The sequence below is a fragment of the Hyperolius riggenbachi genome, chromosome 6, assembly GCF_040937935.1.
Source record: "Hyperolius riggenbachi isolate aHypRig1 chromosome 6, aHypRig1.pri, whole genome shotgun sequence".
In the NCBI taxonomy this organism is placed as follows: domain Eukaryota; kingdom Metazoa; phylum Chordata; class Amphibia; order Anura; family Hyperoliidae; genus Hyperolius; species Hyperolius riggenbachi.
In genome coordinates this window covers 385,692,499-385,718,226 of record NC_090651.1, presented here as the reverse complement: position 1 = coordinate 385,718,226, position 25,728 = coordinate 385,692,499, and the positions used below count along the sequence as shown (strand labels likewise).

At 50.3% G+C, this 25,728-nt stretch overlaps 1 protein-coding gene across 1 annotated transcript in view; it reads left to right on the top strand.

Annotated features, from left to right (window-relative positions):
• The window catches only part of CADM4 (cell adhesion molecule 4), a 671,473-nt gene that overhangs the window by 6,897 nt on the left and 638,848 nt on the right, over positions 1-25,728 (top strand). The window lies entirely within an intron of this gene.

The window sequence follows — 25,728 nt, the reverse complement described above, 5'->3', positions numbered from 1 at the left end:
CCTTTTGCAGTGACCCCCTATTAGCCGTATCACAGAGGGTTGTTCGTGTTGTAGATCCGTGCACGAAAAATGCTGGTGAGAAAATTAGTTGTAGTACTGGTGATTGGTGCAGTGCTGTGTAGCTTGGTGGTTAGTGTCGTGTGAGACCATAGTGCTGGTGATTAGTGCAGCTCTGTGGCTCGGTGGTTAGTGGCATGATCCGTGTGAGAGCGTAGTGCTGGTGATTAGTGCAGCCCTGTGGCTCGGTGGTTAGTGGCTGGATCAGTGTGAGAGCGTAGTGCTGGTGATTAGTGCAGCTCTGTGGCTCGGTGGTTAGTGGAATGATCCGTGTGAGAGCGTAGTGCTGGTGATTAGTGCAGCCCTGTGGCTCGGTGGTTAGTGGAATGATCCGTGTGAGAGCATAGTGCTGGTGATTAGTGCAGCCCTGTGGCTCGGTGGTTAGTGGCTGGATCAGTGTGAGAGCGTAGTGCTGGTGATTAGTGCAGCTCTGTGGCTCGGTGGTTAGTGGAATGATCTGTGTGAGAGCGTAGTGCTGGTGATTAGTGCAGCTCTGTGGCTCGGTGGTTAGTGGCATGATCAGTGTGAGAGCGTAGTGCTGGTGATTAGTGCAGTGCTGTAGCTTGGTGGTTAGTGGCTGGATCAGTGTGAGAGTGTAGTGCTGGTGATTAGTGCAGTGCTGTGGCTCGGTGGTTAGTGGCATGATCCGTGTGAGAGCGGAGTGCTGGTGATTAGTGCTGACCTGTGGCTTGGTAGTTAGTGGCATAATCCGTGTGAGAGCGTAGTGCTGGTGATTAGTTCAGTGCTGTGGCTCGGTGGTTAGTGGAATGATCTGTGTGAGACCGGAGTGCTGGTGATTAGTGCAGCCCTGTAGCTCGGTGGTTAGTGGCATGATCTGTGTGAGACCGGAGTGCTGGTGATTAGTGCAGCCCTGTAGCTCGGTGGTTAGTGGCTGGATCTGTGTGAGACCATAGTGCTGGTGATTAGTGCAGCCCTGTAGCTCGGTGGTTAGTGGCATGATCTGTGTGAGACCGGAGTGCTGGTGATTAGTGCAGCCCTGTGGCTCGGTGGTTAATGGAATGATCCATGTGAGAGGGTAGTGCTGGTGATTAGTGCAGCCCTGTGGCTCGGTGGGTAGTGGAATGATCCATGTGAGAGGGTAGTGCTGGTGATTAGTGCAGCCCTGTGGCTCGGTGGTTAATGGCTGGATCAGTGTGAGAGCGTAGTGCTGGTGATTAGTGCAGCCCTGTGGCTCGGTGGTTAGTGGAATGATCCGTGTGAGAGCGTAGTGCTGGTGATTAGTGCAGCCCTGTGGCTCGGTGGTTAGTGGAATGATCCGTGTGAGAGCGTAGTGCTGGTGATTAGTGCAGCCCTGTGGCTCGGTGGTTAGTGGCATGATCCGTGTGAGAGCGGAGTGCTGGTGATTAGTGCAGCTCTGTGGCTCGGTGGTTAATGGCTGGATCAGTGTGAGAGCGTAGTGCTGGTGATTAGTGCAGCCCTGTGGCTCGGTGGTTAGTGGAATGATCCGTGTGAGAGCGTAGTGCTGGTGATTAGTGCAGCCCTGTGGCTCGGTGGTTAGTGGAATGATCCGTGTGAGAGCGTAGTGCTGGTGATTAGTGCAGCCCTGTAGCTCGGTGGTTAGTGGAATGATCAGTGCGAGAGCATAGTGCTGGTGATTAGTGCAGCCCTGTAGCTTGGTGGTTAGTGGCTGGATCAGTGTGAGAGCGTAGTGCTGGTGATTAGTGCAGCCCTGTGGCTCGGTGGTTAGTGGCATGATCCGTGTGAGAGCATAGTGCTGGTGATTAGTGCTGTGGCTCGGTGGTTAGTGGAATGATCCGTGTGAGAGTGTAGTGCTGGTGATTAGTGCAGCTCTGTGGCTCGGTGGTTAGTGGCATGATCCGTGTGAGAGCGTAGTGCTGGTGATTAGTGCAGCCCTGTGGCTCGGTGGTTAGTGGAATGATCCGTGTGAGAGCATAGTGCTGGTGATTAGTGCAGCCCTGTGGCTCGGTGGTTAGTGGCTGGATCAGTGTGAGAGCGTAGTGCTGGTGATTAGTGCAGCCCTGTAGCTCGGTGGTTAGTGGAATGATCCGTGTGAGAGCGTAGTGCTGGTGATTAGTGCAGCCCTGTGGCTCGGTGGTTAGTGGAATGATCCGTGTGAGAGCGTAGTGCTGGTGATTAGTGCAGCCCTGTGGCTCGGTGGTTAGTGGCTGGATCAGTGTGAGAGCGTAGTGCTGGTGATTAGTGCAGTGCTGTAGCTTGGTGGTTAGTGGCCGGATCAGTGTGAGAGCGTAGTGCTGGTGATTAGTGCAGCGCTGTGGCTCGGTGGTTAGTGGCTGGATCAGTGTGAGAGCGTAGTGCTGGTGATTAGTGCAGCCCTGTAGCTCGGTGGTTAGTGGTTGGATCAGTGTGAGAGCGTAGTGCTGGTGATTAGTGCAGCACTGTGGCTCAGTGGTTAGTGGAATGATCAGTGCGAGAGCATAGTGCTGGTGATTAGTGCAGCCCTGTAGCTCGGTGGTTAGTGGTTGGATCAGTGTGAGAGCGTAGTGCTGGTGATTAGTGCAGCCCTGTGGCTCTGTGGTTAGTGGCTGGATCAGTGTGAGAGGGTAGTGCTGGTGATTAGTGCAGCCCTGTGGCTCGGTGGTTAGTGGCATGATCCGTGTGAGAGCGTAGTGCTGGTGATTAGTGCAGCCCTGTAGCTCGGTGGTTAGTGGAATGATCCGTGTGAGAGCGTAGTGCTGGTGATTAGTGCAGCCCTGTGGCTCGGTGGTTAGTGGCATGATCCGTGTGAGAGCGTAGTGCTGGTGATTAGTGCAGCCCTGTTGCTTGGTGGTTAGTGGCTGGATCAGTGTGAGAGTGTAGTGCTGGTGATTAGTGCAGCCCTGTAGCTCGGTGGTTAGTGGAATGATCCGTGTGAGAGGGTAGTGCTGGTGATTAGTGCAGCCCTGTGGCTCGGTGGTTAGTGGAATGATCCGTGTGAGAGCGTAGTGCTGGTGATTAGTGCAGCCCTGTAGCTCGGTGGTTAGTGGAATGATCCGTGTGAGAGGGTAGTGCTGGTGATTAGTGCAGCCCTGTGGCTCGGTGGTTAGTGGAATGATCCGTGTGAGAGCGTAGTGCTGGTGATTAGTGCAGCCCTGTGGCTCGGTGGTTAGTGGAATGATCCGTGTGAGAGCGGAGTGCTGGTGATTAGTGCAGCTCTGTGGCTCGGTGGTTAGTGGCATGATCCATGTGAGAGGGTAGTGCTGGTGATTAGTGCAGCCCTGTGGCTCGGTGGTTAGTGGCATGATCCGTGTGAGAGCGTAGTGCTGGTGATTAGTGCAGCCCTGTGGCTCGGTGGTTAGTGGAATGATCCGTGTGAGAGCGGAGTGCTGGTGATTAGTGCAGCCCTGTGGCTCGGTGGTTAGTGGAATGATCCGTGTGAGAGCGGAGTGCTGGTGATTAGTGCAGCTCAGTGGCTCGGTGGTTAGTGGCATGATCCATGTGAGAGGGTAGTGCTGGTGATTAGTTCAGTGCTGTGGCTCGGTGGTTAGTGGCATGATCAGTGTGAGAGCGTAGTGCTGGTGATTAGTGCAGTCCTGTAGCTCGGTGGTTAGTGGCTGGATCAGTGTGAGAGGGTAGTGCTGGTGATTAGTGCAGCCCTGTAGCTCGGTGGTTAGTGGAATGATCAGTGTGAGAGCGTAGTGCTGGTGATTAGTGCAGTGCTGTAGCTTGGTGGTTAGTGGCTGGATCAGTGTGAGAGCGTAGTGCTGGTGATTAGTGCAGCCCTGTGGCTCGGTGGTTAGTGGAATGATCAGTGTGAGAGTGTAGTGCTGGTGATTAGTGCAGCTCTGTGGCTCGGTGGTTAGTGGCTGGATCAGTGTGAGAGCGTAGTGCTGGTGATTAGTGCAGCTCTGTGGCTCGGTGGTTAGTGGCATGATCCGTGTGAGAGCGTAGTGCTGGTGATTAGTGCAGCCCTGTAGCTCGGTGGTTAGTGGAATGATCCGTGTGAGAGCGTAGTGCTGGTGATTAGTGCAGCCCTGTGGCTCGGTGGTTAATGGCTGGATCAGTGTGAGAGCGTAGTGCAGGTGATTAGTGCAGCCCTGTGGCTCGGTGGTTAGTGGAATGATCCGTGTGAGAGCGTAGTGCTGGTGATTAGTGCAGCCCTGTGGCTCGGTGGTTAGTGGAATGATCCGTGTGAGAGCGTAGTGCTGGTGATTAGTGCAGCCCTGTGGCTCGGTGGTTAGTGGCTGGATCAGTGTGAGAGCGTAGTGCTGGTGATTAGTGCAGCCCTGTGGCTCGGTGGTTAGTGGCATGATCCGTGTGAGAGCATAGTGCTGGTGATTAGTGCTGTGGCTCGGTGGTTAGTGGAATGATCCGTGTGAGAGCGGAGTGCTGGTGATTAGTGCAGCCCTGTAGCTCGGTGGTTAATGGCTGGATCAGTGTGAGAGCGTAGTGCTGGTGATTAGTGCAGCCCTGTGGCTCGGTGGTTAGTGGAATGATCCGTGTGAGAGCGTAGTGCTGGTGATTAGTGCAGCCCTGTGGCTCGGTGGTTAGTGGAATGATCCGTGTGAGAGCGTAGTGCTGGTGATTAGTGCAGCCCTGTGGCTCGGTGGTTAGTGGAATGATCCGTGTGAGAGCGTAGTGCTGGTGATTAGTGCAGCCCTGTGGCTCGGTGGTTAGTGGAATGATCCGTGTGAGAGCGTAGTGCTGGTGATTAGTGCAGCCCTGTAGCTCGGTGGTTAGTGGAATGATCAGTGCGAGAGCATAGTGCTGGTGATTAGTGCAGCCCTGTAGCTTGGTGGTTAGTGGCTGGATCAGTGTGAGAGCGTAGTGCTGGTGATTAGTGCAGCCCTGTGGCTCGGTGGTTAGTGGCATGATCCGTGTGAGAGCATAGTGCTGGTGATTAGTGCTGTGGCTCGGTGGTTAGTGGAATGATCCGTGTGAGAGTGTAGTGCTGGTGATTAGTGCAGCTCTGTGGCTCGGTGGTTAGTGGCATGATCCGTGTGAGAGCGTAGTGCTGGTGATTAGTGCAGCCCTGTGGCTCGGTGGTTAGTGGAATGATCCGTGTGAGAGCGTAGTGCTGGTGATTAGTGCAGCCCTGTGGCTCGGTGGTTAGTGGAATGATCCGTGTGAGAGCGTAGTGCTGGTGATTAGTGCAGCCCTGTAGCTCGGTGGTTAGTGGAATGATCAGTGCGAGAGCATAGTGCTGGTGATTAGTGCAGCCCTGTAGCTTGGTGGTTAGTGGCTGGATCAGTGTGAGAGCGTAGTGCTGGTGATTAGTGCAGCCCTGTAGCTCGGTGGTTAGTGGAATGATCCGTGTGAGAGCATAGTGCTGGTGATTAGTGCAGCCCTGTGGCTCGGTGGTTAGTGGCTGGATCAGTGTGAGAGCGTAGTGCTGGTGATTAGTGCAGCCCTGTAGCTCGGTGGTTAGTGGAATGATCCGTGTGAGAGCGTAGTGCTGGTGATTAGTGCAGCCCTGTGGCTCGGTGGTTAGTGGAATGATCCGTGTGAGAGCATAGTGCTGGTGATTAGTGCAGCCCTGTGGCTCGGTGGTTAGTGGCTGGATCAGTGTGAGAGCGTAGTGCTGGTGATTAGTGCAGTGCTGTAGCTTGGTGGTTAGTGGCTGGATCAGTGTGAGAGCGTAGTGCTGGTGATTAGTGCAGCCCTGTAGCTCGGTGGTTAGTGGTTGGATCAGTGTGAGAGCGTAGTGCTGGTGATTAGTGCAGCACTGTAGCTTGGTGGTTAGTGGAATGATCCGTGTGAGAGCGTAGTGCTGGTGATTAGTGCAGCACTGTGGCTCAGTGGTTAGTGGAATGATCAGTGCGAGAGCATAGTGCTGGTGATTAGTGCAGCCCTGTAGCTCGGTGGTTAGTGGTTGGATCAGTGTGAGAGCGTAGTGCTGGTGATTAGTGCAGCCCTGTAGCTCGGTGGTTAGTGGCATGATCCGTGTGAGAGCGGAGTGCTGGTGATTAGTGCAGCCCTGTTGCTTGGTGGTTAGTGGCTGGATCAGTGTGAGAGTGTAGTGCTGGTGATTAGTGCAGCCCTGTAGCTTGGTGGTTAGTGGAATGATCCGTGTGAGAGCGTAGTGCTGGTGATTAGTGCAGCCCTGTGGCTTGGTAGTTAGTGGCATGATCCGTGTGAGAGCGTAGTGCTGGTGATTAGTGCAGCCCTGTAGCTCGGTGGTTAGTGGAATGATCCGTGTGAGAGCGTAGTGCTGGTGATTAGTGCAGCCCTGTGGCTCGGTGGTTAGTGGCATGATCCGTGTGAGAGCGTAGTGCTGGTGATTAGTGCAGCCCTGTTGCTTGGTGGTTAGTGGCTGGATCAGTGTGAGAGTGTAGTGCTGGTGATTAGTGCAGCCCTGTAGCTCGGTGGTTAGTGGAATGATCCGTGTGAGAGGGTAGTGCTGGTGATTAGTGCAGCCCTGTGGCTCGGTGGTTAGTGGAATGATCCGTGTGAGAGCGTAGTGCTGGTGATTAGTGCAGCCCTGTGGCTCGGTGGTTAGTGGAATGATCCGTGTGAGAGCGGAGTGCTGGTGATTAGTGCAGCTCTGTGGCTCGGTGGTTAGTGGCATGATCCATGTGAGAGGGTAGTGCTGGTGATTAGTGCAGCCCTGTGGCTCGGTGGTTAGTGGCATGATCCGTGTGAGAGCGTAGTGCTGGTGATTAGTGCAGCCCTGTGGCTCGGTGGTTAGTGGAATGATCCGTGTGAGAGCGGAGTGCTGGTGATTAGTGCAGCCCTGTGGCTCGGTGGTTAGTGGAATGATCCGTGTGAGAGCGGAGTGCTGGTGATTAGTGCAGCTCAGTGGCTCGGTGGTTAGTGGCATGATCCATGTGAGAGGGTAGTGCTGGTGATTAGTTCAGTGCTGTGGCTCGGTGGTTAGTGGAATGATCCGTGTGAGAGCGGAGTGCTGGTGATTAGTGCAGCCCTGTGGCTCGGTGGTTAGTGGAATGATCCGTGTGAGAGCGGAGTGCTGGTGATTAGTGCAGCTCTGTGGCTCGGTGGTTAGTGGCATGATCCATGTGAGAGGGTAGTGCTGGTGATTAGTGCAGCCCTGTGGCTCGGTGGTTAGTGGCATGATCCGTGTGAGAGCGTAGTGCTGGTGATTAGTGCAGCCCTGTGGCTCGGTGGTTAGTGGAATGATCCGTGTGAGAGCGGAGTGCTGGTGATTAGTGCAGCCCTGTGGCTCGGTGGTTAGTGGAATGATCCGTGTGAGAGCGGAGTGCTGGTGATTAGTGCAGCTCAGTGGCTCGGTGGTTAGTGGCATGATCCATGTGAGAGGGTAGTGCTGGTGATTAGTTCAGTGCTGTGGCTCGGTGGTTAGTGGCATGATCAGTGTGAGAGCGTAGTGCTGGTGATTAGTGCAGTCCTGTAGCTCGGTGGTTAGTGGCTGGATCAGTGTGAGAGGGTAGTGCTGGTGATTAGTGCAGCCCTGTAGCTCGGTGGTTAGTGGAATGATCAGTGTGAGAGCGTAGTGCTGGTGATTAGTGCAGTGCTGTAGCTTGGTGGTTAGTGGCTGGATCAGTGTGAGAGCGTAGTGCTGGTGATTAGTGCAGCGCTGTGGCTCGGTGGTTAGTAGCTGGATCAGTGTGAGAGCGTAGTGCTGGTGATTAGTGCAGCCCTGTAGCTCGGTGGTTAGTGGAATGATCAGTGCGAGAGCATAGTGCTGGTGATTAGTGCAGCGCTGTAGCTTGGTGGTTAGTGGCTGGATCAGTGTGAGAGCGGAGTGCTGGTGATTAGTGCAGCCCTGTAGCTTGGTGGTTAGTGGCTGGATCAGTGTGAGAGCGGAGTGCTGGTGATTAGTGCAGCCCTGTAGCTCGGTGGTTAGTGGAATGATCAGTGCGAGAGCATAGTGCTGGTGATTAGTGCAGCGCTGTAGCTTGGTGGTTAGTGGTTGGATCAGTGTGAGAGCGTAGTGCTGGTGATTAGTGCAGCCCTGTGGCTCGGTGGTTAGTGGCTGGATCAGTGTGAGAGCGTAGTGCTGGTGATTAGTGCAGTGCTGTAGCTTGGTGGTTAGTGGCTGGATCAGTGTGAGAGCGTAGTGCTGGTGATTAGTGCAGCCCTGTAGCTCGGTGGTTAGTGGAATGATCAGTGTGAGAGCGTAGTGCTGGTGATTAGTGCAGTGCTGTAGCTTGGTGGTTAGTGGCTGGATCAGTGTGAGAGGGTAGTGCTGGTGATTAGTGCAGTGCTGTAGCTTGGTGGTTAGTGGCTGGATCAGTGTGAGAGCATAGTGCTGGTGATTAGTGCAGCGCTGTAGCTTGGTGGTTAGTGGCTGGATCAGTGTGAGAGCGTAGTGCTGGTGATTAGTGCAGCCCTGTAGCTCGGTGGTTAGTGGAATGATCAGTGCGAGAGCATAGTGCTGGTGATTAGTGCAGCGCTGTAGCTCGGTGGTTAGTGGAATGATCAGTGCGAGAGCGTAGTGCTGGTGATTAGTGCAGCGCTGTAGCTTGTTGGTTAGTGGCTGGATCAGTGTGAGAGGGTAGTGCTGGTGATTAGTGCAGCTCTGTGACTTGTTGGTTAGTGGCATGATCCGTGTGAGAGTGTAGTGCTGGTGATTAGTGCAGCGCTGTGGCTCGGTGGTTAGTGGCATGATCTGTGTGAGAGCATAGTGCTGGTGATTAGTGCAGCGCTGTGGCTCGGTGGTTAGTGGCATGTTCTGTGTGAGAGCGTAGTGCTGGTGATTAGTGCAGCTCTGTGGCTTGGTGGTTAGTGCATTGCTGTAGTGTAGAGACAGATATCTCTGCCTGTGTTGCAAGTCTAATCATCCATCCTGGGGCAGTCAATCCTGTGACAAGTAATGTACACTATGCAGTGCTGTGCTGGTTTGTGTCTCACTGTATAAGTTTGATGATTTAAAGGGATACTGTAGGGGGGTCGGGGAAAATGAGTTCAACTTACCCGGGGCTTCTAACGGTCCCCCGCAGACATCCTGTGTTGGCGCAGCCGCTCACCAATGCTCCGGCCCCGCCTCCGGTTCACTTCTGGAATTTCAGACTTTAAAGTCTGAAAACCACTGCGCCTGCGTTGCCGTGTCCTCGATCCCGCTGATGTCATCAAGAGCGCACAGCGCAGGCCCAGTTATGGTCTGAGCCTGCGCAGTACGCTCCTGGTGACATCAGCGGGAGCGAGGACACGGGCGTGCAGGCGCAGTGGTTTTCTGACTTTAAAGTCAGAAATTCCAGAAGTGAACTGGAGGCGGGGCCGGAGCATCGGTGAGTGGCTGCATGGGCACAGGATGTCTGCGGGGGACCATTAGAAGCCCCGGGTAAGTTCAGCTCATTTTCCCCCCGACCCCCCCTACAGTATCCCTTTTAAGCAAACAAACAAAAATCATGTTGACTGCACCTCACACCTTCTAGTGCAGGGGTCAGGAGAGAGCCATAAACCCCACATATTTTAAAGTGAACCTCCAGACTAAAGATCTACTCCGCACAGAAGAAAACTGCCCGGGCATTTTTCCCCTGATGCTGTGCAAAGCATGATGGGATTTCTGATGATGATGATCTGCTGTTTTGGCACAATTCCCTTTTTTTTTTTTTTTTTTTTATTTCGAATTTGAGATTTGAAGCCCTCGCGCGCACAGCTGGGCGGGGTGATCAGGGCACAGGACAGCTGGAACTGTGTCTCCTGCTCCCTGTCACCTCCTTTCAACCAAAAAGATGGCTGCCCCCATGAATCACAAACATTTGTCTGTTCTTTTAAAACCGGGTGGGTAAGAGATTATATTACCTATCTATTTTAATTAACATAACTAATGTAACTTAATGACAGTATGTTTGTTTAGGCTGAAGTTCCCCTTTAACCTCCCTGGCGGTAAGCCCGTGCTGAGCACGGGCTATGCCGCCGGGAGGCACCGCTCAGGCCCCGCTGGGCCGATTTGCATAATTTTTATTTTTTTTTTGCTGCACGCAGCTAGCACTTTGCTAGCTGCGTGCAGTGCCCGATCGCCGCTGCTACCCGCCGATCCGCCGCTATACGCGTCGCCGCAGCCGCCCCCCCCCCCAGACCCCGTGCGCTGCCTGGCCAATCAGTGCCAGGCAGCGCCGTGGGGTGGATCGGAGTCCCCTTTGACGTCACGACGGGGGAAGCCCTCCAAGAGATCCCGTTCTTTGAACGGGATCTCCGACCTCGTCTCGCTACCTGAAGAAGAAAACATTTTTTTTTTTAAAAACGTATTTGCTGCCCCCTGGCGGATTTTGACAAACCGCCAGGAGGGTTAAAATGTATTTCCGTGAGAGCCATTCAATATGTTTCAAACTGGCACAGTGCGCATGCGCAGCAGAGGGCTCACGTCCCTGTTGCCATGGTGATGTGTATACAGCTGATCCGCTGGGCAGCGGACGTGTCAGACACGTCTTCAGCTTCTCTTGGGTTTCAGCAACATCAGCAATATCCCCGAGAGCCAGACAGGAGAAATACCGACTAACAGCTTTTTCAATTAGCTAACTGACTTGGACGTTGATTCAATTTGTAGGACGAGATCCCCACACTTTGGCCCAATAGGCTGCTTGTCAAGTGACCCTCACTGATAAGAAATTACAACTATAAAACACTTTCCTGGTAGAAAATGGCTTCTTACAGCAGGAAAGAGATAAAAAGGATCAATAGTTCATAGATTGTAGCTCAGGAATACTGCAATGAATGTCATTGAGCAAAAACATTGAAACAGTAATACGTAAAAACTAGATTTAAATATAAAATTGTGGAATATCTTGTTATTTTTAGGAGAAGGAGGATAGATACAATTGTTTATTTCATTAGTTTAGTTTCACCTTGGGTGTCCTTTCAAGCCCTTCTTCTTCTGTTTGGAACATTATCTTGGATGGACCCATTCTTTATTTGGCTTGCGTGTGCTGAGCCGGATCTACGCCTGTATCCCTTCCTTTCTTCCTCTCACTTACTTTTTTTTTTTTTTTGCACTTTTTGCTTTTTCTGTTTCTCGATTTTCCTCTCCAGAGATGTGCAAAACAAAGCATGTTCCACATTTAGCTCAGCCATTTGTATTATTAGAGGTGATGCTTTTGTGTTATGTGTCACTTTATATCCAGAAGTTTTCTCACACAAGAGCTGCAATGAAAGTGTGAAGGAGGGAGGCATCTGTTTACCCAGAATTCTTTCCTGTTTTATGCTTCCTTGTCTGAGTCTCTGGAGGTTTGTGTCCTTCCTGAGATGGGCAGCCGTGGGCTGTGATCTGGTGGTCAGACGTTTGCTGGAGACGGGCAGCCGTGGGCTGTGATCTGGTGGTCAGATGTTTGCTGGAGATGGGCAGCCGTGGGCTGTGATCTGGTGGTTAGACGTTTGCTGGAGATGGGCAGCCGCGGGCTGTGATCTGGTGGTTAGACGCTTGCTGGAGATGGGCAGCCGTGGGCTGTGATCTGGTGGTCAGATGTTTGCTGGAGACGGGCAGCCGTGGGCTGTGATCTGGTGGTCAGACGTTTGCTGGAGATGGGCAGCTGTGGGCTGTGATCTGGTGGTCAGATGTTTGCTGGAGATGGGCAGCCGTGGGCTGTGATCTGGTGGTTAGACGTTTGCTGGAGATGGGCAGCCGCGGGCTGTGATCTGGTGGTTAGACGTTTGCTGGAGATGGGCAGCCGCGGGCTGTGATCTGGTGGTCAGACGTTTGCTGGAGATGGGCAGTCGTGGGCTGTGATCTGGTGGTCAGACGTTTGCTGGAGATGGGCAGTCGTGGGCTGTGATCTGGTGGTCAGACGTTTGCTGGAGATGGGCAGCCGTGGGCTGTGATCTGGTGGTCAGACGTTTGCCGGAGATCCGTGGGCTGTGATCTGGTGGTCAGACAGTTGCACAGGAAGTAAGAGTACCTGTCTGGTTTATCCTGTGTGTCCTTTGCCCTAGATGAAGTGGGTGGCGTATTATCTTCCTGCAGGCTATAGCTAATAGTTGAGACTTGTCTGAATGGTGAGTTGCGTAACGATTTGTTGCATGACCGGAGACAGGCCTGGGGTGTCGTGCAGCGTAGGTGCCGCCTCTCTACGCGTGGTATGTTCTTACAGCAGGGCGGGGTATCCTTACACACGCCTGTTGTTTAGGAGAGTCAAGCATTATCTTGTCTTGCAATGAGATATATGAGAAATATGGAGGCTGCCATATTTATTTACTTATAAACAATACCAGTTGCCTGGCAGTCCTGCTGATCTCTTTGGCTGCAGTAGTGGCTGAATCACACACCTGAAACAAGCCAGGCAACAGGTATTGTTTACAGGAAATAAATATGGCAGCCTCCATATCCACCAACCACAAGATATGCTCACCTTAGGCCTCCCATTACCTCTTGCGAATGTGTGCTCTTTGCAGCCATAAGAACTATATAGCTGATTGGTGTTTGCTAGAGAGAGATATCACAGGACGTAATGACCTCATGTTACCTGCAAACTAACCAGGAAGTGGAGGAGATGTGCATGCTGGGAGCGGGTAGTGTATGATAAAGTACCACCCTACTCTCACACTGATCCCTCCCTCTATCTAGGCCTAACCCTAAGACCCCACCTGGTGCCTAACGTAACCTTGACCACTCCACCCCATACCCAACCAACCTCGCCTCCATTCCCCCCCCCCCTTTGCCAAACTTAGTTACATAGTTATTTGGGTTGAAAAAAGACATACGCCCATCGAGTTCAACCAGAGAACAAATATTTGCCCGTTTGTCTCGGTTATGACACCATTTAAATTATATCCCTATCACAATGTATGGCGCCAATATTTTTGGGGGAAATAAAGGTGCATTTTTTTCGTTTTGCGTCCATCACTATTTAAAAAATGTTCATAATAAACCCCCTTCAAATGCATATTTAAAAAGTTCAGACCCGGTCGCGCTAGCGTTATGCACGTGTTATAACGTGCATAATGCTTTTTGTGCGCAAACGCGATTTTTCACATTTGCGTGTGAAAACTTGCGATTGCGCACAAGAATTTTAAGTGCGTTATAACACGTGCAAAACGCTAGCGTAACCGTGATATCCGTTATCAAGGTTTAGTCAATCAAGCCCATAGTGTGAATACCACGTGATTGTTGCGTCTTGCTGCACGTGCGTTCCTGCACCCATCGCTTATCATCCTCACTCCTCCGGCCACGTGCGTTCCTGTGCCCATCACTTATCCTCACTCCTCCGGCCACGTGCGTTCCTGCGCCCATCACTTATCCTCACTCCTCCGGCCACGTGCGTTCCTGTGCCCATCACTTATCCTCACTCCTCCGGCCACGTGCGTTCCTGCGCCCATCACTTATCCTCACTCCTCCGGCCACGTGCGTTCCTGCGCCCATCACTTATCCTCACTCCTCCGGCCACGTGCGTTCCTGTGCCCATCACTTATCCTCACTCCTCCGGCCACGTGCGTTCCTGCGCCCATCACTTATCATCCTCACTCCTCCGGCCACGTGAGTTCCTGCGCCCATCACTTATCATCCTCACTCCTCCGGCCACGTGCGTTCCTGCGCCCATCGCTTATCATCCTCACTCCTCCGGCCACGTGCGTTCCTGCGCCCATCACTTATCCTCACTCCTCCGGCCACGTGCGTTCCTGCGCCCATCACTTATCATCCTCACTCCTCCGGCCACGTGCGTTCCTGCGCCCATCACTTATCCTCACTCCTCCGGCCACGTGCGTTCCTGCGCCCATCACTTATCCTCACTCCTCCGGCCACGTGCGTTCCTGTGCCCATCACTTATCCTCACTCCTCCGGCCACGTGCGTTCCTGCGCCCATCACTTATCATCCTCACTCCTCCGGCCACGTGAGTTCCTGCGCCCATCACTTATCATCCTCACTCCTCCGGTCACGTGCGTTCCTGCGCCCATCACTTATCATCCTCACTCCTCCGGTCACGTGCGTTCCTGCGCCCATCACTTATCATCTTCACTCCTCCGGTCACGTGCGTTCCTGCGCCCATCACTTATCATCTTCACTCCTCCGGTCACGTGCGTTCCTGCGCCCATCGCTTATCCTCCGCACTCCTCCTGCCACGTGCGTTTCTGCACCCATCACTTATCATCCTCACTCCTCCGGCCACGTGCGTTCCTGCGCCCATCACTTATCATCCTCACTCCTCCGGCCACGTGCGTTCCTGCGCCCATCGCTTATCATCCTCACTCCTCCGGCCACGTGCGTTCCTGCGCCCATCGCTTATCATCCTCACTCCTCCGGCCACGTGCGTTCCTGCGCCCATCACTTATCATCCTCGCTCCTCCGGCCACGTGCGTTCCTGCGCCCATCACTTATCATCCTCACTCCTCCGGTCACGTGCGTTCCTGCGCCCATCGCTTATCATCCTCACTCCTCCGGTCACGTGCGTTCCTGCACCCATCACTTATCATCCTCACTCCTCCGGCCACGTGCGTTCCTGCGCCCATCGCTTATCATCCTCACTCCTCCGGCCACGTGCGTTCCTGCACCCATCACTTATCATCCTCACTCCTCCGGCCACGTGCGTTCCTGCGCCCATCGCTTATCATCCTCACTCCTCCGGCCACGTGCGTTCCAACCCATCACTTATCATCCTCACTCCTCCGGCCACGTGCGTTCCTACGCCCATCACTTATCATCCTCACTCCTCCGGCCACGTGAGTTCCTACGCCCATCACTTATCATCCTCACTCCTCCGGCCACGTGCGTTCCTGCGCCCATCGCTTATCATTCTCACTCCTCCGGCCACATGCGTTCCTGCGCCCATCTCTTATCATCCTCACTCCTCCGGCCACGTGCGTTCCTGCGCCCATCTCTTATCATCCTCACTCCTCCGGCCACGTGCGTTCCTGCGCCCATCACTTATCATCCGCACACCTCCGGCCACGTGCGTTCCTGCGTCCATCACTTATCATCCTCACTCCTCCGGCCACGTGCGTTCCTGCACCCATCACTTATCATCCGCACACCTCCGGCCACGTGCGTTCCTGCGTCCATCACTTATCATCCTCACTCCTCCGGCCACGTGCGTTCCTGCGCCCATCGCTTATCATCCTCACTCCTCCGGCCACGTGCGTTCCTGCGCCCATCTCTTATCATCCTCACTCCTCCGGCCACGTGCGTTCCTGCGCCCATCACTTATCATCCTCACTTTTCCGGCCACGTGCGTTCCTGCGCCCATCACTTATCATACTCACTCCTCCGGCCACGTGCGTTCCTACGCCCATCCCTTATCATCCTCACTCCTCCGGCCACGTGCGTTCCTGCACCCATCGCTTATCATCCTCACTCCTCCGGCCACGTCCGTTCCTGCGCCCATCGCTTATCATCCTCACTCCTCCGGCCACGTGCGTTCCTACGCCCATCACTTATCATCCTCACTCCTCCGGCCACGTGCGTTCCTGCGCCCATCGCTTATCATCCTCACTCCTCCGGTCACGTGCGTTCCTGCGCCCATCACTTATCATCCGCACACCTCTGTCTGAAAGTCCCTTCAAGAAACTTTGTGTTCTCATCTTTCTGATAAATCGGTAAAAGGAAAGCTATAAAAAGCAGAAGCCTGGTAATGAGCGTGCTGCATCCCCTTCCCGCGGCTGGACTTGCTAGGCCGCTGTCATCAGTTCTGAAAAGTTGTTGGCAGGTTAAGCAGAACTTGGTTAAATCCCGCAGAGAGGCCCGAAACGTGTCGGCTTGTAAACAGCTCGGCCGCAATGTCGGAATAAAACTCTCCTCCTGCTTGTGATGTACAAAGAGAGAAAATACTTGTTAGGAAGAAATAATCTATTCCATCGCACTTGTCTATGGTGTGTGCTGCTGTGATGAGAGCCTTGGCAGCAAGGACAGCCAAAGTTACCAGGGAAAAAAAACGCATATATCAGGAGATAAATTCTCGTTCTACTTGCACAACATATGTTTTGTATGTCCACTTTTTTTTCATTGAATTCTATTTCTATATAGTACACAAAGAGAAAACCATTTCAGGCATTTTCCATCTTAACTGCCTCTGACTGAAGCCAATCCTGATGTCCTTTCCTACCTTACTTTCGCCCCCCCCCCCCCCCCCCCCCCCCCAAGAAACTGAACTGTCCTGTCCTAACTTGCTTTGTAAACACTTGTGAGCACAGCATAGATTGTATTTCAGAAACTTCTGCAGAGGGGTGAGGTGTAGGTCCCTTCTAAGCCATGTCATACTGAACTGCCCTCAGCCAATTAGTGAGGTAACAAGCTTCCTTCTCCGGCAATGTGCCACTTAGGCCTAGTGCACACCAGAAACCGCTAGCAGATCCGCAAAATGCTAGCAGATTTTGAAACGCTTTTTCTTCTTTTTCTGTAGCGTTTCAGCTAGCGTTTTGCGGTTTTGTGTAGTGGTTTTGGTGTAGTAGATTTCATGTATTGTTACAGTAAAGCTGTTACTGAACAGCTACTGTAACAAAAAAACCCTGGCAAACCGCTCTGAAGTGCCGTTTTTCAGAGCGGTTTGCGTTTTTCCTATACTTTACATTGAGGCAGAAACGCCTCCGCAATCCAAAATCTGCAGCAGCCCGGGAGTATGCGTTTCTGCAAAATGCCTCCCGCTTTGGTGTGCACCAGCCCATTGAGATACATTACCCAAGCGTATCCGCAGCCGCAAGCGGATCGCAAACCGCAGCCGAACCGCTCTGGTGTGCACTAGGCCATAGAGCCAGGCTGACTGAGATAAGATTCATTACAGCAGAAACATTTATGATTATATTGGAGTCAGGTTGTAGACGGCATAATAAACAGAACCGTGGGAAATGGAATTTGATTCTATGGCTGACAACACTGCTTTAACGTGAGCGGAACATGCAGGTGGGCATATTTCTTTGCTGTAAAAAACAAATTGCTATTGGTCACAGACTTGCAGCACGGCTGCAGCCATTGGTGTTGCAGCACCTCATCTGCATAATCATTGTGGGTCACCGATTTCAGTTCCATCAGGTCCAATCCTGTTTCCGATCGATTGTCTGGACCAGTCGGAAATTGTTGATTCAACCTGCCAAATCTGTATACTACTTCTGAGTCCCTGGGTGTCCCAAAAAAATAACCCCAGGAATGGTGTGTTCCCTATCCCCGGGCCTCTACTGGGTCAATACATTCCTCTGGAACACTTAAAGAAACAGTGAGGGACAGCTAGAGAAAAGTTTTTTTTTTTTTTTTTTTTTTTTTTTTTACTGCAGGAAAGTTCAGAGGGTCAAAATTTCTTACTAATTTGTTACTAATGTTCTTTCCCTTATCCATACTACACATACAATTCATTATAACGTTCAGGTTTGGATTTAATTAGCCTAATGCTTTTAGAATTGCTGGCAATAGCTGCAGTAAGCTCTAAGGCTGGTTTTACACCAGGACGTTGCGTTTTAGGGGACATTATAGGGCACATAACGTGCCCCTAACGCAACGCCTGGTGCTCTCTGATCTGGACGTCGGAGTGAGCCGCGTTGTGCAGCTCACTCTGGCGTCCATGATGCGTACTCTTGGACGCATGCGGCATCACGTGGTCCCGCCGGCCAATCGCCGCACAGAGCGGCCGCTCCAGGAAGTAAACACTGCACGTCACTGAGTGCAGTGAATATCAATTAGCCATGTGCCTGGCCGCTCTCCGCTCCTCCCCAACGTTACTGAGCATGTGCAAGCAGTCTAACGCGGCCATGCCGCTTATAAAGTACTGCATGCAGTACGTTGTCTTATGGCGCAGCGTTACTGAGTAACGCAACGTGGGCACTGTGAACAGCCCATTGATTTTTTCATTGCTGTGGGGTGCGTTACAGGCTGCTCTAACGTGCGCCTGTAACGTCCCACTGTGAAAGCAGCCGAGTTTTTTTTCTCCTTTTCCAGAGTGAAAGAAACAAGAAATAAAAGCTGGGGGTGGGGAGGGTGCCTGTAATGCAGGTATTTCTGTCATGTCACCAAACCAGACCCACGTGAAGCGGTCATTCCTGCAGACGTAATGGTGCAAAAATGCAGAAAATATGCCTTACTCATCCATGCAGAAATATAACGAGATCCGAACAGGCGTAGCCAAAACAGGAACTGGACTGACTTCTTCCCAGCGGTGACAAAGACGGCGATAAAATGTTCAGTCTCTGTATTGCCGATGTCTGTGGGGGATTCCGCTCACCGCAGTGCCACCGGCATTAGTCATATTTAATATCGGAAGCCAGGAGAACGCAGAGAATTCTGATGTCCTTGATGAGTTATTTAAAGTAACCTGCAGGAAGATGAATACCGAGACTGACGGTTCATATCTGTCTTATATAGTTGGCAGTCTTCATGGAGTTATGGCTTTAATAGTGTGTTATGTTAGATGAATTCCAGCGGAAATAAAGGTATTTCTGATCCCTCCATGGCATGTATGACGCTATGTGTGACTATCTGTAGTTCTGCTGCTCAGAAATTCATCTCTTTGGGCCCGTTTCCACTCGACTAGAGCGAATCTGCAGGCGTTTTCTACACGCAGATTCGCACAGCCAATACAAGTGGATGGGCCGGTTTCCACTTGTCAGGAAAACTGAGCGTTTTACTGTGCAGGAAAAATCTGCACAGCAGCGCCATCAGAATTCGCACACCGCAAGGCTAGTGTGCGATTTGCATACAATGTAATTAATAGGAAATTCACATGCGTTTTTTCTATGCGAATAATTTTCATGCGAATTTGCGTACATTTTCGTGTACAATTAATGTAAAAGCACACAGGCACTGATATGGTTAAAATGGCACACCTAGAAAGATGAACGAAAGTGCATGCGAATTCGTTTATGCGTTTTCCCCAAATAGCACCGCACTAGTGGAAACGGGCCCTTTTTCACTTTTGAGCCTCTTTGCGAGTCTCCATGAAGTTGATGATGTTACACCTTTGTAAACAAAACACAGAGACAGGGAGCCCAAATGGCGCTGTAGGTTTTTCTTTGTAGAAAGGGGAGGCGCTCAGAATCAGATGCTATGAAAGGCAACCAACCAAAGTGTCCAGTGAACATAATAAACCCATCTCCACCCGGGGGATTGCTGTATGTTCTGTGGATGGTTGGTCTCTTAAAGGACAACTGAAGTGAGATAGAGGTAGATGGAGGCTGCCATATTTATTTCCTTTTAAACAATACCAGTTGCTTGGTTGCCCTGCTGGTCTATTTGGCTGCAGTAGTGTCTGAATCACACCAGAAACAAGCATGCAGCTAATCTTGTCAGATCTGACAATAATGTCAGAAACACCTGATCTGCTGCATGCTTGTTCAGGGGCTACAGCAGAAAGTATTAGAGACAGAGGATTAGCAGGACAGCCAGGTAACTGGTATTGCTTAAAAGGAAATAAATATGGCAGCCTCCCTCTCGCTTCAGTTGTCCTTTTAAAGGGAACCTAAACTGAGAAGGATATGGATTTTTCCTTTTAAAATAATACCAGTTGCCTGACTCTCCTGCTGATCCTCTGCCTCTAATACTTTTAGCCACAGCCCCTGAACAAGCATGCAGATCAGATGCTCTGACTGATGTCAGACTGGATTAGCTGCATGCTTGTTTCAGGTGTGCGATTCAGCCACTAATGCAGCCAAAGAGATCAGCAGGATTGCCAGGCACCTGGTATTGTTTAAAAGGAAACATCCATATCCCTCTCAGTTCAGGTTTCCTTAAAGCAAGGATCTGATGCGACATCAGGTAACCCCAAATTAGCAGGAGGATGATCCTTGTTGTGTACCTTCTGCATAAATGTATTCACAAGCGATCCATTGCCTAAGCCTAATCCCATGCCGATATTGCAGAGCAGCGAAGGTCACCTTGTCATGCACTGTACAGTATAAGCTTTAAAGTGAAACTTAAATGAACAAAGTGATGACATAAACAAATGTATCTCTGTCCTACTTCTGAAAATGACTTCTAGATATCTCACAGTTTTATTGTGTTTAAATACTTAAAGGATACATCCAAGCACTTTAAAAAAAAAAATCCACTTACCTGGGGAGTTAGAGCAATACGATCAGTTACAACGCAGCACTGTGAGCAGGCCCATAGTATTGTATGACCAGTGATCAGTTACAGCGCAGCACTGTGAGCAGGCCCATAGTATTGTATGACCAGTGATCAGTTACAGCGCAGCACTGTGAGCAGGCCCATAGGATTGTATGACCAGTGATCAGTTACAATGCAGCACTGTGAGCAGGCCCATAGGATTGTATGACCAGTGATCAGTTACAACGCAGCACTGTGAGCAGGCCCATAGGATTGTATGACCAGTGATCAGTTACAATGCAGCACTGTGAGCAGGCCCATAGGATTGTATGACCAGTGATCAGTTACAGCGCAGCACTGTGAGCAGGCCCATAGTATTGTATGACCAGTGATCAGTTACAGCGCAGCACTGTGAGCAGGCTCATAGTATTGTATGACCAGTGATCAGTTACAACGCAGCACTGAGCAGGCCCATAGTATTGTATGACCAGTGATCAGTTACAGCGCAGCACTGTGAGCAGGCCTATAGTATTGTATGACCAGTGATCAGTTACAACGCAGCACTGAGCAGGCCCATAGTATTGTATGACCAGTGATCAGTTACAGCGCAGCACTGTGAGCAGGCCCATAGTATTGTATGACCAGTGATCAGTTACAGCGCAGCACTGTGAGCAGGCCCATAGTATTGTATGACCAGTGATCAGTTACAGCGCAGCACTGTGAGCAGGCCCATAGGATTGTATGACCAGTGATCAGTTACAATGCAGCACTGTGAGCAGGCCCATAGGATTGTATGACCAGTGATCAGTTACAACGCAGCACTGTGAGCAGGCCCATAGGATTGTATGACCAGTGATCAGTTACAATGCAGCACTGTGAGCAGGCCCATAGGATTGTATGACCAGTGATCAGTTACAGCGCAGCACTGTGAGCAGGCCCATAGTATTGTATGACCAGTGATCAGTTACAGCGCAGCACTGTGAGCAGGCTCATAGTATTGTATGACCAGTGATCAGTTACAACGCAGCACTGAGCAGGCCCATAGTATTGTATGACCAGTGATCAGTTACAGCGCAGCACTGTGAGCAGGCCTATAGTATTGTATGACCAGTGATCAGTTACAACGCAGCACTGAGCAGGCCCATAGTATTGTATGACCAGTGATCAGTTACAGCGCAGCACTGTGAGCAGGCCCATAGTATTGTATGACCAGTGATCAGTTACAGCGCAGCACTGTGAGCAGGCCCATAGGATTGTATGACCAGTGATCAGTTACAGCGCAGCACTGTGAGCAGGCCCATAGTATTGTATGTGAGGTGAGCTGACATGCAGGATTATTCTGCAATGCAACATAGCACTGTAAACAGCGCCTCATTGTGTTGTCTGAAACCTGGGGAAGACTGTTTTATTGAGTTCAGAGTGCTAAAATGTATGACCTATTGACCTTTTTTTATCTATCCCCTGCATTCAGAAGCCCAGTTCTGCCAGGAAAGTATTTTATGGCTATAATTCCTTATCATTGAGGGATGCTGTAGTCTGACTGGGTCCCGACTGGAGAGAAGCTGTCACTTGCCGAGCTGAATGTGAACTCTTTAATCTGGCCCTAAAGATCCATAGGGAGGCATGCAGAATCCATCTTCCCCTTTGGGCGTCCCTGGATTTGGGTTCCCAGCGCAGTTGTACCCAGTGAGACCGCATTACTGTAGTTTAGCCTGCAGATATAAACGTACGTTACGGTCGTAGTGCGTTCTTCTCGCTGTCCATGTACACAAGCCCTAAATGAAGACCAAGCATCTTATCCTGTAAATATTTTTCCTCACAGGGTTAACAAGACGTTCTTTAGCAGCCAGATATGAAGGCATCTCTAGTCCTCCTTTTAAAGTTCGTTTTCTTTCCAGCACTTTGATAAGATTTGACGTCTCTTTGCTCCAGTTGACGTCCCAGCATGCTTTGCCAGCCGCGTAGTCACATGCTGTTTTTCCCGCTCTGTCGATGACCTCATTTTGCTCTGTCAGTTTCCAGCAGTTTCTTGCCGCTTAGGACGGCGTGTAGCGCACATTCCTCCATAATTTAAGGAGCGTTTTAATATACAGCTTTGCCCTTATATGGCCGCCCTTAAAAAATGATGAAGCGGTTTATGATAATGGCTGAAATGGGAACGTAAAATTCCTATTAAAAGTAAAATGCCTGGCATTTGTGGTAACCTGTCCCTGGGACCGTCCTGTCATGGGGCTGAGCGCAGGATGGAGGGAAATGTGACGTCTACCTGTCAGACACACTCAGGGCGGCCATCTTGTATCCTGAGGTGATCATGAAAGCAGTTCTCTCAGTAAATGTAGCCGCACGCTATTAGATGTTCAAACAATCAATCTCTCCGAGAAATATATATGACTTTACCTGCATCTCCAAGTGTCAGACATCCCCATAGTATATTTTACCTCAGTTATTTATCAGTTTTTGTTAAAGAGACCTCAACCTGACAAACCTGAAGGACAACTGTCTGAATCACACCAGAAACAAGCATGCAGCTTATCTTGTCAGATCTGACAATAATGTCAGAAACACCTGATCTGCTGCATGCTTGTTCAAGGGCTACGGCTAAATGTATTAGAGGCAGAGGTTCAGCAGGACTGCCGGGCAACTGGTATTGTTTAAAAGGGAATACGTATGGCAGCCTCCATGTACCTCTCTCTTAAGTTATTCTTTAAGGACCACTAAATGTACTGTAAAATGCACTATAAAATGAGTTTTTTTTTTCTCTTAAATTGCTGTCACTGTAAGTAGTACAAAGGTGACAGATCAGACAGATTGTGGACTAGTCCATCTTCACTTGAGAGATTCCCAGTATTTACTTTATTCTTTTACCAAAGCACTTCCTGGAAAGGATCTATACAGAGATGTCAGCCAGGTACCCTATTCAATTGCACACTATTGTGGCAGTTGATCTGAGCAACTACCATTCAGTAAGTGGTTTTGTACATTTAGAAATAACTGAGACCAAAAGCTGTCAGATCTGTCAGAATTTAACGACCTACTGTAAGTGACAGTAACAGGGGAAATAAAGTAATTTCTAGTGCATGTGCATTTTTTTCGCTGATATTGTACTTTTAAAAGCAGCAGGAGGGTCAGCCATACTATCCCAGGGGAAAAAACACATATATAAATGGATAAATACCTGTTCTGCTCACATAACACATGTATCGTACTGTCCACTCTTATATAGTAAATAAAGAGAATTCTGTTTCAGGCATTTTTCACCTTAACCAGCTGAGCGGTCTGGACGAGCTCAGCTCGTCCAACACCGCCAGAGGCTGCCGCTCAGGCCCTGCTGGGCCGATTTTAATGAAATAAAAAGCAGCACACGCAGCCGGCACTTTGCCAGTCGCGTGTGCTGCCTGATCGCCGCCGCTCTGCGGCGATCCGCCGCGTGCAGCGGCGAAAGAGGGTCCCCCCAGCCGCCTGAGCCCTGCGCAGCCGGAACAAATAGTTCCGGCCAGCGCTAAGGGCTGGATCGGAGGCGGCGGACGTCGGCTGACGTCCATGACGTCACTCCGCTCGTCGCCATGGCGACGAGGTAAGCGAAACACGGAAGGCCACTTATTGCGGCCTTCCGTGTTACTTCTGGCCGCCGGAGGCGATCGGAAGAACGCCTCCGGAGCGCCCTCTAGTGGGCTTTCATGCAGCCAACTTTCAGTTGGCTGCATGAAATAGTGTTTTTTTTTTTTTTATTTAAAAAAAACCCTCCCGCAGCCACCCTGGCGATTTAATCAGAACGCCAGGGTGGTTAAAGTGGAGCCAAACTAAAAATACAAGATTTCAGAAATAAAACCTATTTTCTAAATTATTATAATAAATAGCAGCCTTTTTTCAGCTGAATGATGACAAATCTATAATATTTTACATTTATTGGAGGATCCCCTCCCTTCCTTTCATATTGCCGGGACAGAATCCGGCAGACTGGTGGAGGAGATGGTGTCTAGCAAAGGAGGAATTGCTAATGGCTGCCCCCAGTATAACCCTAGGTTTGCAACGAGAAGGGTGAAAAGCATGCACTGAAATGCTCATAGGCTTGAAGGAGTGTTTATTTATCTTTGTATGTGTCAGTGCTGCAACTAAATATTTTGAATTAAAAAAATGTTTGGTTTGGGTCCGGTTTAATTCCCTTCTGACTGAAGCCAATCCTGATGTCATTTCCTCCCTTGCTGGTTTTTCTTTTCTCCTAGAAACTGCACTGTCACATCTAGCTTGCTTTGTAAACATATGTGAGCACAGCATAGATCGTACTGCCCTCAGCCAATCAGCAAGGAGCTGGAATATGGGAGGAGAGATAACAAGCTTCCTTTTCGTCAGCAATCTACCAAATAGAGCTAGGCTGACTGAGATAAGATTTATTACAGGATAATCCTTTCTGATTATATTGGAATGCTTGCAATGCAGGGTCAGGTTGTAGACTGCTTTATAAACACAGAGCGGTGAAAATCCCGCTTTAAGTGCTAACGTGCTACGACTCCTGTGGTAGGTAATGATTGGCTTCTGAATATCCCCAGACCATGTTTTGAAAATGACACTCTCCCATTTCAGCGATCAGAGCCACACTTTAAAGGATACCCGAACTGACATGTGATATGATGAGATAGACATGTGTATGTACAGTGCCTAGCACACAAATAACTATGCTCTGTTCCTTTTTTTTCTTTCTCTGCCTGAAAGAGTTAAATATCAGATATGTAAGTGGCTGACTCAGTCCTGACTCAGACAGGAAGTGACTACAGTGTGGCCCTCACTGATAAGAAATTCCCCTTTTTATCCCTTTCTTGCTCTCAGAAGCCATTTTCTGCTAGGAAAGTGTTATATAGTTGGAATTTCTTATCAATGAGGGTCACACAGTAGTCACTTCCTGTCTGAGTCAGGACTGAGTCAGCCACTTACATACCTGATATTTAACTATTTCAGGCAGAGTAAGAAAAAAAAGAACACAGCCTAGTTATGTGTGTGCTAGGCACTGTACAAACACATGTCTGTCTCATCATGTCACATGTTACTTCGGGTATCCTTTAAATTTGGCAATCTTTAAGTGACAGATTTAGCGTATTCGACGGAAAAAGGAAAATTCCCAGCGGAGGATTAAAGGGGGTAATTTGTCTCCTGAATCCGTGGGCATGTCTGTGAAATGTCTGTGTGTGCCGGTTGTAAGGAGACGTCCATTAAACCCGCCACCTGCATAAACAGCACCTTGCAATTACAGATTGTTCTATGTGAGGCATCAAAGCCTCCTGCTTAATATGGAACCCACGGCCGCGTTATTTCTCCGGACCCCTTTGGCAAATAAGGGGAGATTGCACATTACTCGCGCTCGCCCTGTGAAAAGCGCGAAGGTACCAGCAATTATATTGTCATAATTACAATTACACGTTGGGAGAGTGGGATCCGGGGCGCAGGCGGGTGAGGGGTGCGCTGACAGATCAGCCATGGAAATTGCTTTGCTGGGTTGTAAATTGGCGCGAGGGCAGAGCAGATGTGAGGTCAGCCATTGTTTTGTTTCTCCAATGAGTATGTTGTATGATCCTGTTACTTGGCATTGTACAGGGTGCATAATACCATCAGTCTCTACAGAGGCAACCAGGGCCCATTCACACTAGGGGCGTTTTCCACCTTTTTTTTTCAAGCGCAGGCGATTTTCAAAATCGCCCACAAAACGCTTGTGCAATGATTCCCTATCAGAGAGTTCACAGCTGAGCTGTTCATTTCCGATCTGTTCAGCAAAGCGATGCTTGGGCCATTTTTGAGGCGTTTTTGCTATGATGGAAGGTATAGGAATAATGCAAAACGCTCACAGAATTGCTTTGTGCAGCGATTACGTTTGAGTTTTTAAGAATGAATA